Here is an 11,463-nt window from a genome sequence, read left to right as displayed (position 1 = left end):
AATATGATTTCATGGTCTATAATATATGTCCAGGACACTAACTTTAAAGATTTGGTATAAGTTTGGCAGAAAGCGCGAGCGGTTAGTAACAGTAAAAGTCAAAACCATGGAAGTATTCCGGAAATCTACGTTTTTTTTGCATATTTTTTGTTTATTCACGCATTTTTGTATGTGTACGCATCCGAGTATGTATTCCAGACTTTTACAAATGCATCATTATATCATAATCATTAAATTAAACGCTTAATTTCAACCTTACAAAGATGCGGACATGACGAATTTTAATAATTTGCGTTCTGCAAATAACATTAAATCATGGCTATCAGTGACTTTTTTCTTCATTTTACAGATCTATTATAATCTTTTTACAAGTTAATTTGTATTAAGCTTCATTCTTACAACTAAAAATACTTACAACTAATTGTTTATAAAATAATTGTTTATAGGCCTGTGTATTTTAATAAGTTTACCCAGGTAACGGTTTTATCTGTACATGGTATTTTGTAAATTAATTATAATGTAAATAAATGACACTTGTGTTGAATAAATCCCAAATAATCACCCTGAGCTTACTGAGAACGTATATTTCTTTATTTTCTTTTCTTTCTTTTATAGTCAATATCTAAAAATGCCAAAAAATTTAAATATTGCCAAGAACCATAGATCTCAGTATTATTAACATTGGCTTATAACGGCGTATTGATGACGTATTACATGTACAAAATGACGTCACAATATACCTGGAATCAGCAACTTATTGTGCTGAACAGATTTATAAGAGAAAGAGTAATGAAGTCTGATCAGCTTTCTTCCTTTTGGGGGGGGGGGGGGGGTTCATGGATTTTTTTATAATTGATAGTGCCCTACCTCTTCTGAAAATGTATGATTGTGCCGCTAAGATTTAAATTTAAAACTCCAAATTTTCATTATAATAGACACAATACTCATAAGATTATTACCTTTATTATGTTTAAGGTTTATTATGTTTAAACTACCAGTTCATCCCTTTTAATGACTAAAACATTTTACAAAGCATAAAATTTTCCCTGATTTCATTGCCGATTTACATGACTTGTATAAATATTAGGGATGTCAACGAGTACCCAGTTAACCGGGTGCTTGATTGAACGTCCGAGTATCGAATGCTTAAATCGGTACTCAGATGTATATTTTGTCATATTTTAAAATGCATATATTTATGAAAAAACCCATCAAAAACAGTAATTATCGTCACCTACACCAGTTACATGTACACTGGCGGATTTAGAGGGGGGCCCAGGGGGCCCCCCTTTTGTGTCCAAAATATACATAAGATTTAAATAAATCAATTTTAGGGTGTGGCCGTGGGCCCCTACCCTGACCCCAAACTGGTCGTCTTCCCCCTTTTTTCAAGATTCCTGGATCCGCCACGGATGTAAAACCTGTTATCGCCTGTGGCTGTGCACATGTACAGTATATATATACAGTAATTACCGTAACCAATCACTGGACACCGCAGACCGAACTGTTGTGACCTTAATTTTTGGATTACTTTAGTTATTTGTTTTCAATGAACATCGTTTAATTAATATGTCTTATTAATCATCCTTATATTATTTAATTACATGTGGCATATGGTAGCGAAATCAGACATACATTGAAATGCCGCTACTAATTCATCAGTGAAGAAATATTTAAAAATAACCGAAGATTAGAAAAATGCTAGTTGTCAGCTTTACTGAAGTTAATTTAGCGTATATAGGGAAAAACAACCATATATTTATAATGAAGGAATGAGTTTGTTGGGTATGCCAGGGCATTAATGGCCGTTGAAAACGTGGGATAATTTTATACTTAACTTTCAGAGTTATCACAAAGAAAACATTTGAAAATGTAAATAATATACGACTCACGACCACGGCATTCCCAAAGATATTCTTTTTTGCTAGTCTAATCATTACAAATTTGCGTCCTTCTCTTCCATTGATTAAATTGTCTTCCTAAACAAGAACTGTAAAGCATTTGTAATTATTAGTGTATTAATTGATCATATCTTTTGTGTTTGTTTGATTACATAAATTAAATAACAAAAAATTGCTTCCGTTGGGTTTGATGCTTATGTACATGCATTATAAACAAAAGAAAGCATCGATGAGGTAAACAAGTCTCAATAAAATCAACAAACTTTTACATGTATAAACATTTTTTCCGAGTACCTGGGTACTTGATCGAAAAAACGTCTGAGTAACCGATTATCAAATAATGACCGATTTGACATCCCTAATATATATTACATTGTATTTATAAAAAAAATATGTATGTAAAAAATATAGGAAGATAAAAAATATCATCAAAAAAAAAGAATTCGTTTAAGCATATCGGGTAAAATTGCGTGCACTTGCGTAAGACAGAGCAATCATTTTAATGAAAAATATATGAAAGGTTCTTTTCAATAGTGTCTAATTAATTGCTATTATCATGTATATTCCATTTAAGATCTCTTACAAATAGATTTTTTGATGTAGAATATAATAAATTTTATTAAATTCAGTTTTTACTTTTTTACTTTTTCATATAAGTACAAGCTATTTCATTAAGATTCGTTTCAAAATATCGGGAAAAAAAATGATGTGTTTGACTGAAATAAACATATTAGTTCATAATTGATATACCTTTTGCGTGAATATAGATATACATGTAGTAAGAACTAATACCGTGTCAGTTTCAAATCCAGGATCTTGTTAAGAGGGGGTGCCTTGAGATGGTAGGGACTCGGAATACCTATCAGCTAGATAAAAAAAAGTGTCCTGTGTGTGTGTGGGGGTGGGTGGGGTGGGGGTGGGGGGTCCAAGGATGAATTCCCCGTAAGCTCCAAAGAAAAGTCTTATTTTGACACTAAAATGGCTGTTATTTTACTTCATTTCATCAATGACAGTAAACTATGCCTAGATTTTTTTCCTTCTTCTTTTTTTTTTTTTTTTTTTGGAAGGAGGGGGGTGGCCTGGAGTGACGATTTAGAGGTACGATTCATTACAAATTCAAAAATCTCAGCAAATCGGGGTTCATCATTAAGGTAGTTGTAGGAGACTAATATTTTCGTTATTCATGTTTAAACGCAGCAAAGCGCACCACACTGTGGCTATTACCCTGATCAATCAACTATAATACATGTATGATGTTTAATAATTTCAAAAATCTTTGAGAGAGTCTATATATTCTATATGAATTTCATAACATGTATGTTCGTTTGAAATCGTCATTAGTCATCGGAATATCGTGTATATGTATCATGTCATATCGTAGTCATTCGTACAAGTATCGAATGTAATCCTTCATACTTAGTCATCGTAGAAATGTCCGATGTGATTGCCTCTAATTTTCTGTTATGACCATGAGTCTCCGTAGACCTCTACTACGTGAAACTGTAATCTTTTCGAACTGTTATTTTATTTTAATTTTTTTTAGTTAAAATTATTTTGTGTAACTGCTTCATATGTATAAAGAATCTCTATTGTTGTCATTGTAATAAAAAAAAATTATTTATCTATTTCAAGGAAATAAACTTTTGGCAGTTCCCCTCTTTAAAATAATGGTTTTTATGTATTTGTTTTATTAACGTTTAAGCATACATATCGTAACAAAAAAATTCAAAATCATGACATTAAAATCCTGATGATATTCAATAACAGGGCCGATTATGACCCATAACGACTTTTCCTCTTTGCTCAAATCTTGAACCCCTGGGGGTAGTGTGGGGCCGCAATGGGGGATCAAAGTTTTACAAAGGGCTTTATAGGAAAAATCAACTTCTCAAGAACAGAAAAGTCATGACTAGTCATATTTATATGGGAGCATTCCCAGGTAGTGTAAATTCAAATTTGCTCAAATCTTGAACCCCGGTGTCATATAATATATTGAACCCCGCGATATTTTGAACCCGGGTTCAAAATATCGCTGCGAAATATTGAACCCCCCTATAAAATATTGATCCCGGGGTTCAAAATATTATGGCCATAATATTTTGAACCCGGGGTTCAATATATTATAGCCTTATGGCCATAATATTTTGAACCCGGGGTTCAATATATTATAGCCTTGTGGCCATAATATTTTGAACCCGGGGTTCAATATATTATAGCCTTGTGGCCATAATATTTTGAACCCTGGGTTCATTATATTTTAGCCTTATGGCCATAATATTTTGAACCCCATTACAGACATTCTCTGTTTAAAGCATAGAGGTTCCTAAGATTATGGCCTTGAAATGTTGTACTTCCTAATTTAAATTTTTTTTTTGGTAGGGTGGGGTGGAGGTTTAAGATAGGATTTATGGCTGTAAAATGTTGTACCCCCTATTAGACATATATGTGTTTAGGAGGTTGTTTAAAAATTATTGACCTAAAAATAATTTTTGAATGGTAAGAGGGGGTTCAAGATATGGCAGTGAAATGTTCAACCCCACAACATTTTATAAAGGATAGAAAATATTATGGCTGAGAAGTATTGAACCTCCATTTAAAGGCTACTATGGAAAAGGAAGTGAAAGTATCTAACACCCATCTCACACACACTAACTGTGATTTAATTGTTAGATCTCAAGGGTTAATGGGTATCTTTATATTAAAATTGTATTTTTTTTTTATATCTGTGCAATACCTAAAGTGAGAGTAAAATAATATAATCAAAATATTGAAGTCTGAAATTGCCATCAGGAAATTAAAAATATTTGTCTTTTACCATATCATACCCCAAATTTTCTACATCAAATAACTAAAATAACTCGGTATGTCTGATGGAAAAACAATTATGAAATATTTATTTCTCTGTCTTTCATCCCATAATGTATTTAATTTTTTTATTTATTTTTTTTTTGTATAATTTACAATTTGAAAAAAGAAAATTCAAGGAGCAATGTAGTATCTCTCCATTGAGGAGGTAACAGGGATGTAGTACCTGTGTATTGTGTGTACACAGGGAGGTGTCATTGGAGGTCAACAATACCAACTGTCTATTGTTTCCCCTTGATGGTTTCTATATTATTCAATACAGTGTTTAGAAAGTGTAAAAAATTGGGTAGCCCAGTTTGAGGGGTGTTTAGCTTACATGGAATATTTGGTGTTATATGAAGGGAGAGAGCAACATTAAACAGAAATGAGTACCTAAGGAAGTCTAATTGGGGAACAATATTTACCAGCCATATTAATTTGAATCCCTCTTTTTGACCACTGAAGTAAAAAAAGGGGAGGAGGTGTCAGAATTCTGCAACGATAAAATCTTGAACCCCCACCCACCTATTGAAAAATTAAAATGTAAGAGGGAAGGTCAATATTTTAAAGCCATTGTATCTTGAAAACAGTTTCCATGAACCTTTAAGTGAGGTCAATATTTTACAGCCATGATATTTAAAACCCAACTCCTCAGTGTAACATAAAATTCAATATTTTTGCAATCATAATGACTTGAAATTATTACACTCCCCATGAAAAAAAAAAAACCACACACACACACACACATACAATATGGTCCTCAATATTTTATGATATCTTTACTGTTCAATCGATATACCCCAACCCCACAATTAACCTTTAGGGTGAGGTTGTTTTTAACAGCCATATTATTTTATTCCCAGATTTTGAGAACTCTTACGGGGTTGAATATTTCACAAACACTATTCTGCTGAACCCCAAATGACAAAAATCCAGAGGGCCATCAATGTTTTATGGTCATGATATCTTGAACCCCCTCCCTTTCTAAACAAGCATAATACCATAATACTTTAAAACTCCCTCTTCCTGACCACTAAATTGTAATGGGGGACAGTACTTTGCAACTATAATATTTTGAATCCCCCTCTTAAATTAAAATTTTTGGGGAATCAATATTTTATGGTCATGATATATTGAACCCCCTCTTTCAACTGAAGAAGACTACAGTATATACTCACCTATAAGTCTGTCCGCCTATAATTCCTTTGCATTTTTTAAGCTTATATTAGAGGGATTGACCCTCTAAAATACCAATCATTTTATGACTCACCTATAAGTCAGACATAGAGTTTTGGACCAAAGTTTAACTCCCAAAAAACTGACTTATAGGCAAGTATATATGGTACATGGGGACACCACTTGTTCTCCCCAAATAAAATAAAAATTGTGGGGGTTAATATTTTGCCACATTAATATTTTAACCTCCTCCCCCTTTAAATTTACAAAGGTAGGGGAATCAATATTTTATGGTCATAATATCTTGAACCCCCTCCCTCATTAATTAAAAGGATAGGGGGACTCAATATTTTATGATCATAATATCTTGAACCCCCTCCCTTTTAAATGTAGGGTAGGGGGACTCAATATTTTATGGTCATAATATCTTGAACCCCTTCCCTCTTAAATTTAAGGGTAGGGGGACTCAATATTTTATGGTCATAATATCTTGAACCCCTCTTCCTCTTTAAATTAAAAGGGTAGGGGGACTCAATATTTTATGTTCATAATATCTTGAACCCCCCTCCCTCATTAATTAAAAGGATAGGGGGACTCAATATTTTATGATCATAATATCTTGAACCCCCCTCCCTCTTAAATTATAAGGGTAGGGGGACTCAATATTTTATGGCCATAATATCTTGAACCCCCCTCCCTCTTAAATTAAAAGGGTAGGGGACTCAATATTTTATGACCATAATATCTTGAACCCCCCTCTCTCTTTGATTTAAAGTGTAGGAGGACTCAATATTTTATAGTCATATCTTGAACCCCCTCCCTCTTAAATTGAAAGGGTAGGGGGACTCAATATTTTATGGTCATAATATCTTGAACCCCCCTCTCTCTTTGATTAAAAGTGTAGGGGGACTCAATATTTTATGGTCATAATATCTTGAACCCCCTCCCTCTTAAATTAAAAGGGTAGGGGACTCGATATTTTATGGCCATTATATCTTGAACCCCCCCTCCCTCTTAAATTAAAAGGGTAGGGGGACTCAATATTTTATGGCCATAATATCTTGAACCCCCTCCCTCTTAAATTAAAAGGGTAGGGGGACTCAATATTTTTTGGCCATAATATCTTGAACCCCCCATCTTAAATTAAAAGGGTAGGGAACTCAATATTTTATGGTCATAATATCTTGAACCCCCCATCTTAAATTAAAAGGGTAAGGGACTCAATATTTCATGGTCATAATATCTTGAACCCCCCTCCCTCTTAAATTATAAGGGTAGGGGGACTCAACATTTTATGGCTATAATATCTTGAACCCCCCTCCCTCTTAAATTAAAAGGGTAGGGGACTCGATATTTTATGGCCATTATATCTTGAACCCCCCTCCCTCTTAAATTACAAGGGTAAGGGACTCAATATTTTATAGTCATAATATCTTGAACCCCCTCCCTCTTAAATTGAAAGGGTAGGGGGACTCAATATTTTATGGTCATAATATCATGAACCCACCGGGTTCAATATTTTATAAGGGGGTTCATTATATCACAGCGAAAATATGAACCCGGGTTCAAAATATTATGCGTTATATTGAACCCGGGTTCAATATATCGCGGTATCAAAATATTATGCTACACCGGGGGTAGGGAGGGGCCACTTTTGGGGATCAAGTTTTTTTTTTTTACAAAGAAATATGTAGAGAAAAATTTTCTGCTCAAGAACAACAAAACCATTTTAAGCTCACCTGAGCTGAAAGCTCAAGTGAGCTTTTCTGATCACCCGTTGTCCGTCGTCCGTCCGTCCGTCTGTAAACTTTTCACATTTTCAACTTCTTCTCAAGAACCACTGGGCCAATTTTAACCAAACTTGGTACAAAGTATCCTTAGGTGAAGGGGAGTTTAAATTGTTAAAATAAAGGGCCAAGTCCCCTTACAAGGGGAGATAATCAAGAAAAGACAAAAATAGAGTGGGGTCATTAAAAAATCTTCTTCTCAAGAACCACTGGGCCAAAAAAGCTGAAACTTATGTGAAAGCAACCTGGGGTAGTGGAGATCCTAAATTGTTAAAATCATGACCCCCGGGGGAAGGGCGGGGCCACAATAGGGAATCCAAGTTTTACATTGAAATATGTAAGAAAAATCTTTAAAAATTCTTCTTCTCAAGAATCACAAGGCCAGAAAAGCTGAAACTTATATGGAAGCATCCTGGGGTAGTGGAGATTCTAAATTGTAAAAATCATGACCCCCGGGGGTAGGGCGGGGCCACAATAGGGAATCCAAGTTTTACATTGAAATATGTAAGAAAAATCTTTAAAAATCTTCTTCTCAAGAATCACTAGGCCAGAAAAGCTGAAACTTATGTGGAAGCATTCTGGAGTAGTGGAGATTCTAAATTGTAAAAATCATGATCCCCGGGAGTAGGGCAGGGCCACAATATGGAATCCAAGTTTTACATTGAAATATGTAAGAAAAATCTTTAAAAATCTTCTTCTCAAGAATCACAAGGCCAGAAAAGCTGAAACTTATGTGGAAGCATCCTGGGGTAGTGGAGATTTTAAATTGTTAAAATCATGACCCCGGGGGTAGGGCGGGGCCACAATAGGGAATCCAAGTTTTACATTGAAATATATAAGAAAAATCTTTAAAAATCTTCTTCTCACAAACCATTAGGCCAGAAAAGCTGAAACTTTTATTGAAGCATTCTGGGGTAGTGGAGATTTTAAATTGTAAAAATCATGACCCCCGAGGGAAGGGTGGGGCCACAATAGAGAATCCAAGTTTTACTTTGAAATATAAAGGAAAAATCTTTAAAAATTCTTCTTCTCAAGAACCACTAGGCCAGAAAAGCTGAAACTTACGTGGAAGCATTCTGGGGTAGTGGAGATTCTAAAAGATAAAAATCATGACCCCTGGGAGTAGGGCGGGGCCACAATAGGGAATCCAAGTTTTACATTGAAATATGTAAGAAAAATCTTTAAAAATCTTCTTCTCAAGAACCACAAGGCCAGAAAAGTTGAAACTTATGTCAAAGCATTCTGGGGTAGTGGAGATTCTAAATAATAAAAATCATGACCCCCGGGGGTAGGGCGGGGCCACAATAGGGAATCCAAGTTTTACATTGAAATATAAAGGAAAAATCTTTGAAAATCTTCTTCTCAAGAATCACTAGGCCAGAAAAGCTGAAACTTATTTGGAAGCATCCTGGGGTAGTGGAGATTCTAAATTGTTAAAATCATGACCCCCGGGGGAAGGGCGGGGCCACAATAGGGAATCCAATTTTACATTGAAATATGTAAGAAAAATCTTTAAAAATCTTCTCCTCAAGAACAACTGGGCCAGAAAAGCTGAAACTTATATGGAAGCATCCTGGGGTAGTGGAGATTCTTAATTGTAAAAATCATGACCCCCGGGGGTAGGGCGGGCCCACAATAAGTATTACAAGAGGGAAAATCTGGTTAAGAACAGCATGGCTAAAGTTACTCAGGTGAGCGATGTGGCCCATGGGCCTCTTGTTTATATTGATATGTTGGAAGCATTCTCAGGTAGATTGAAATTCAAGCCTTCGCTCCCCCATGTAAACTTTTCAATACTGAACTGATTTGTGCTTTTTCCTAGCTATTGTGCTCAGGTGAGTGATGTGGCCCATGGACCTCTTGTTTGTATTATATCCAGTGCTGGAGTAATGAAGCTATTGACAATAAAGAGAGCATAGTGATTGCTTTGTATATTATTTTTTTAATGGTTATTCATATTAAAGGACTCTAATGCCAAATAGCTTTACTCTTAAAATGGGCTCTCTTAATATGGTCAACACATTGAAAATCAATCAAATGAGTTTTGTCTTGATTTTTTCAGGTCTGTGAATTTGTTGCTGTGTTCTCAACAATTGGAGATGAATTTTATAATTTTTTTGATTTTATGTATTTCAGGAACCATAACTAGAAATGGAACAAATTGTTCAACTCTGAAAGACTCTTATTATATTAAAGAAAATAATTATCCAGGTATGACTTTTTAGGTCACCTGAGTTTACTCAGGTGACCTATTGCTATCTGTTTTCGTCCGTCGGCGTGCGTCGTGCGTCGTCCGTCGTCCGTCGTGCGTTAACATTTGAACATTTTCAGCTTCTTCTCTGGAACCACTGAACCAATTTCAACCAAATTTGGCACATAGCATCTATATGTGAAGGGGAGTAAAAATTGTGAAATTCATGACCCCTACCCCCCTGGGGCCTGAGGGGTGGGGCTAAAACCATCAGAATTAATGCAATCTTTAAAAATCTTCTTCTTTACTCCTGGGCATCAAGCAGGCAAACTGTTGGCATGAATGTAATAAGCATTGAGCCCTCTACCTAAATTGTGAAATTTATGGCCCCAGGGTCAGGGGTTCTGGTGCTAGGGTGGGGCTCTGTTGAATATGTAGTGAAAAGCATTATTCTTAAAAAATCTTCTCCTCTGCTATTCGGTATTTAGGAAACAAACAATATGCATAGTTATGATGAGGAAAGGTGTCTCTTCTAAAATTGTGAATTTCATGGCCCCTGGGTCAGGGGTTCTGGTGTTAGGGCAGGTATCTAATGATTATATAGTGAAAATGCATTAATTATTCAAAAATCTTCTCCTCTGCTCCTGGGTACTAAGCCGATGAACTAAGTACATAGTTATGATGAGAAAGAGTGCCTCTTCCAAAATTGTGAATTTCGTGGCCCAAGGGTCAGGGGTTCTGGTGTTAGGGTGGGGCTTTGTTGAATATATAGTGATAATGCATTATTTCTTTAAAAAGCTTCTTCTGTGCTCTTGGATATTATGAAAACAAAATAAATACATAGTTATGATGATGAAAGGTGCCTCTTCCAAAATTGTGAATTTCATGGCCCCAGGGTCAGGGGTTCTGGTGTTAGGGCAGCGTTCTGTTGAATATACATGTATAGTGAAAATGCATTATTTCTTTTAAAAATCTTCTCTGATCCAGGGCAAACAAACTGAAGGCATAGTTATGATGAATAAGGGTGCCTATTCCTATGTTGTGAATTTCATGGCCCCCTGGTCAGGGGTTCTGGTTTTAGGGCGGGGCTCTAATGATTACATAGTAAAAATGCAATAATTCTTTGACAATCTTCTCCTTTTCTCCTGGGTAATAAGCCGATGAACTAAGAGTATAGTTATGATATGTAAGGGTGCCTGTTCCAATATTGTGAAATTCATGGCCCCTAGGTCAGGGGTTCTGGGGTTAGGGTGGGGCTCTGTTGAATATATAGTGATAATGCATTATTTCTTTAAAAATCTTTTTCTTTGATCCTGGGTATTTAACAAACAAACTGATGCATAGTTATGATGAGTAAAGGTGCCTCTTCCAAAATTATGAATTTCATGACCCCTGGGTCAGGGGTTCTGGTGTTAGGGTGGGGCTCTAATGATTACATAGTAAAAATGCAATAATTCTTTGAAAATCTTCTTTTCTCCTGGGTATTAAGCTGATGAACTAAGAATATTGTTATGATATGTAAGGATGCCTCTTCCAAAATTGTGAATTTTATGGCCCCTGCATC

The sequence above is a fragment of the Saccostrea echinata genome, unplaced genomic scaffold, assembly GCF_033153115.1.
Source record: "Saccostrea echinata isolate AGI-Se365-2 ecotype Australia unplaced genomic scaffold, CSIRO_AGI_Sech_v1 ptg000034l, whole genome shotgun sequence".
NCBI classification, from domain to species: domain Eukaryota; kingdom Metazoa; phylum Mollusca; class Bivalvia; order Ostreida; family Ostreidae; genus Saccostrea; species Saccostrea echinata.
The sequence above is the reverse complement of the archived record's forward strand: the minus strand, read 5'-3'. Positions refer to the sequence as shown.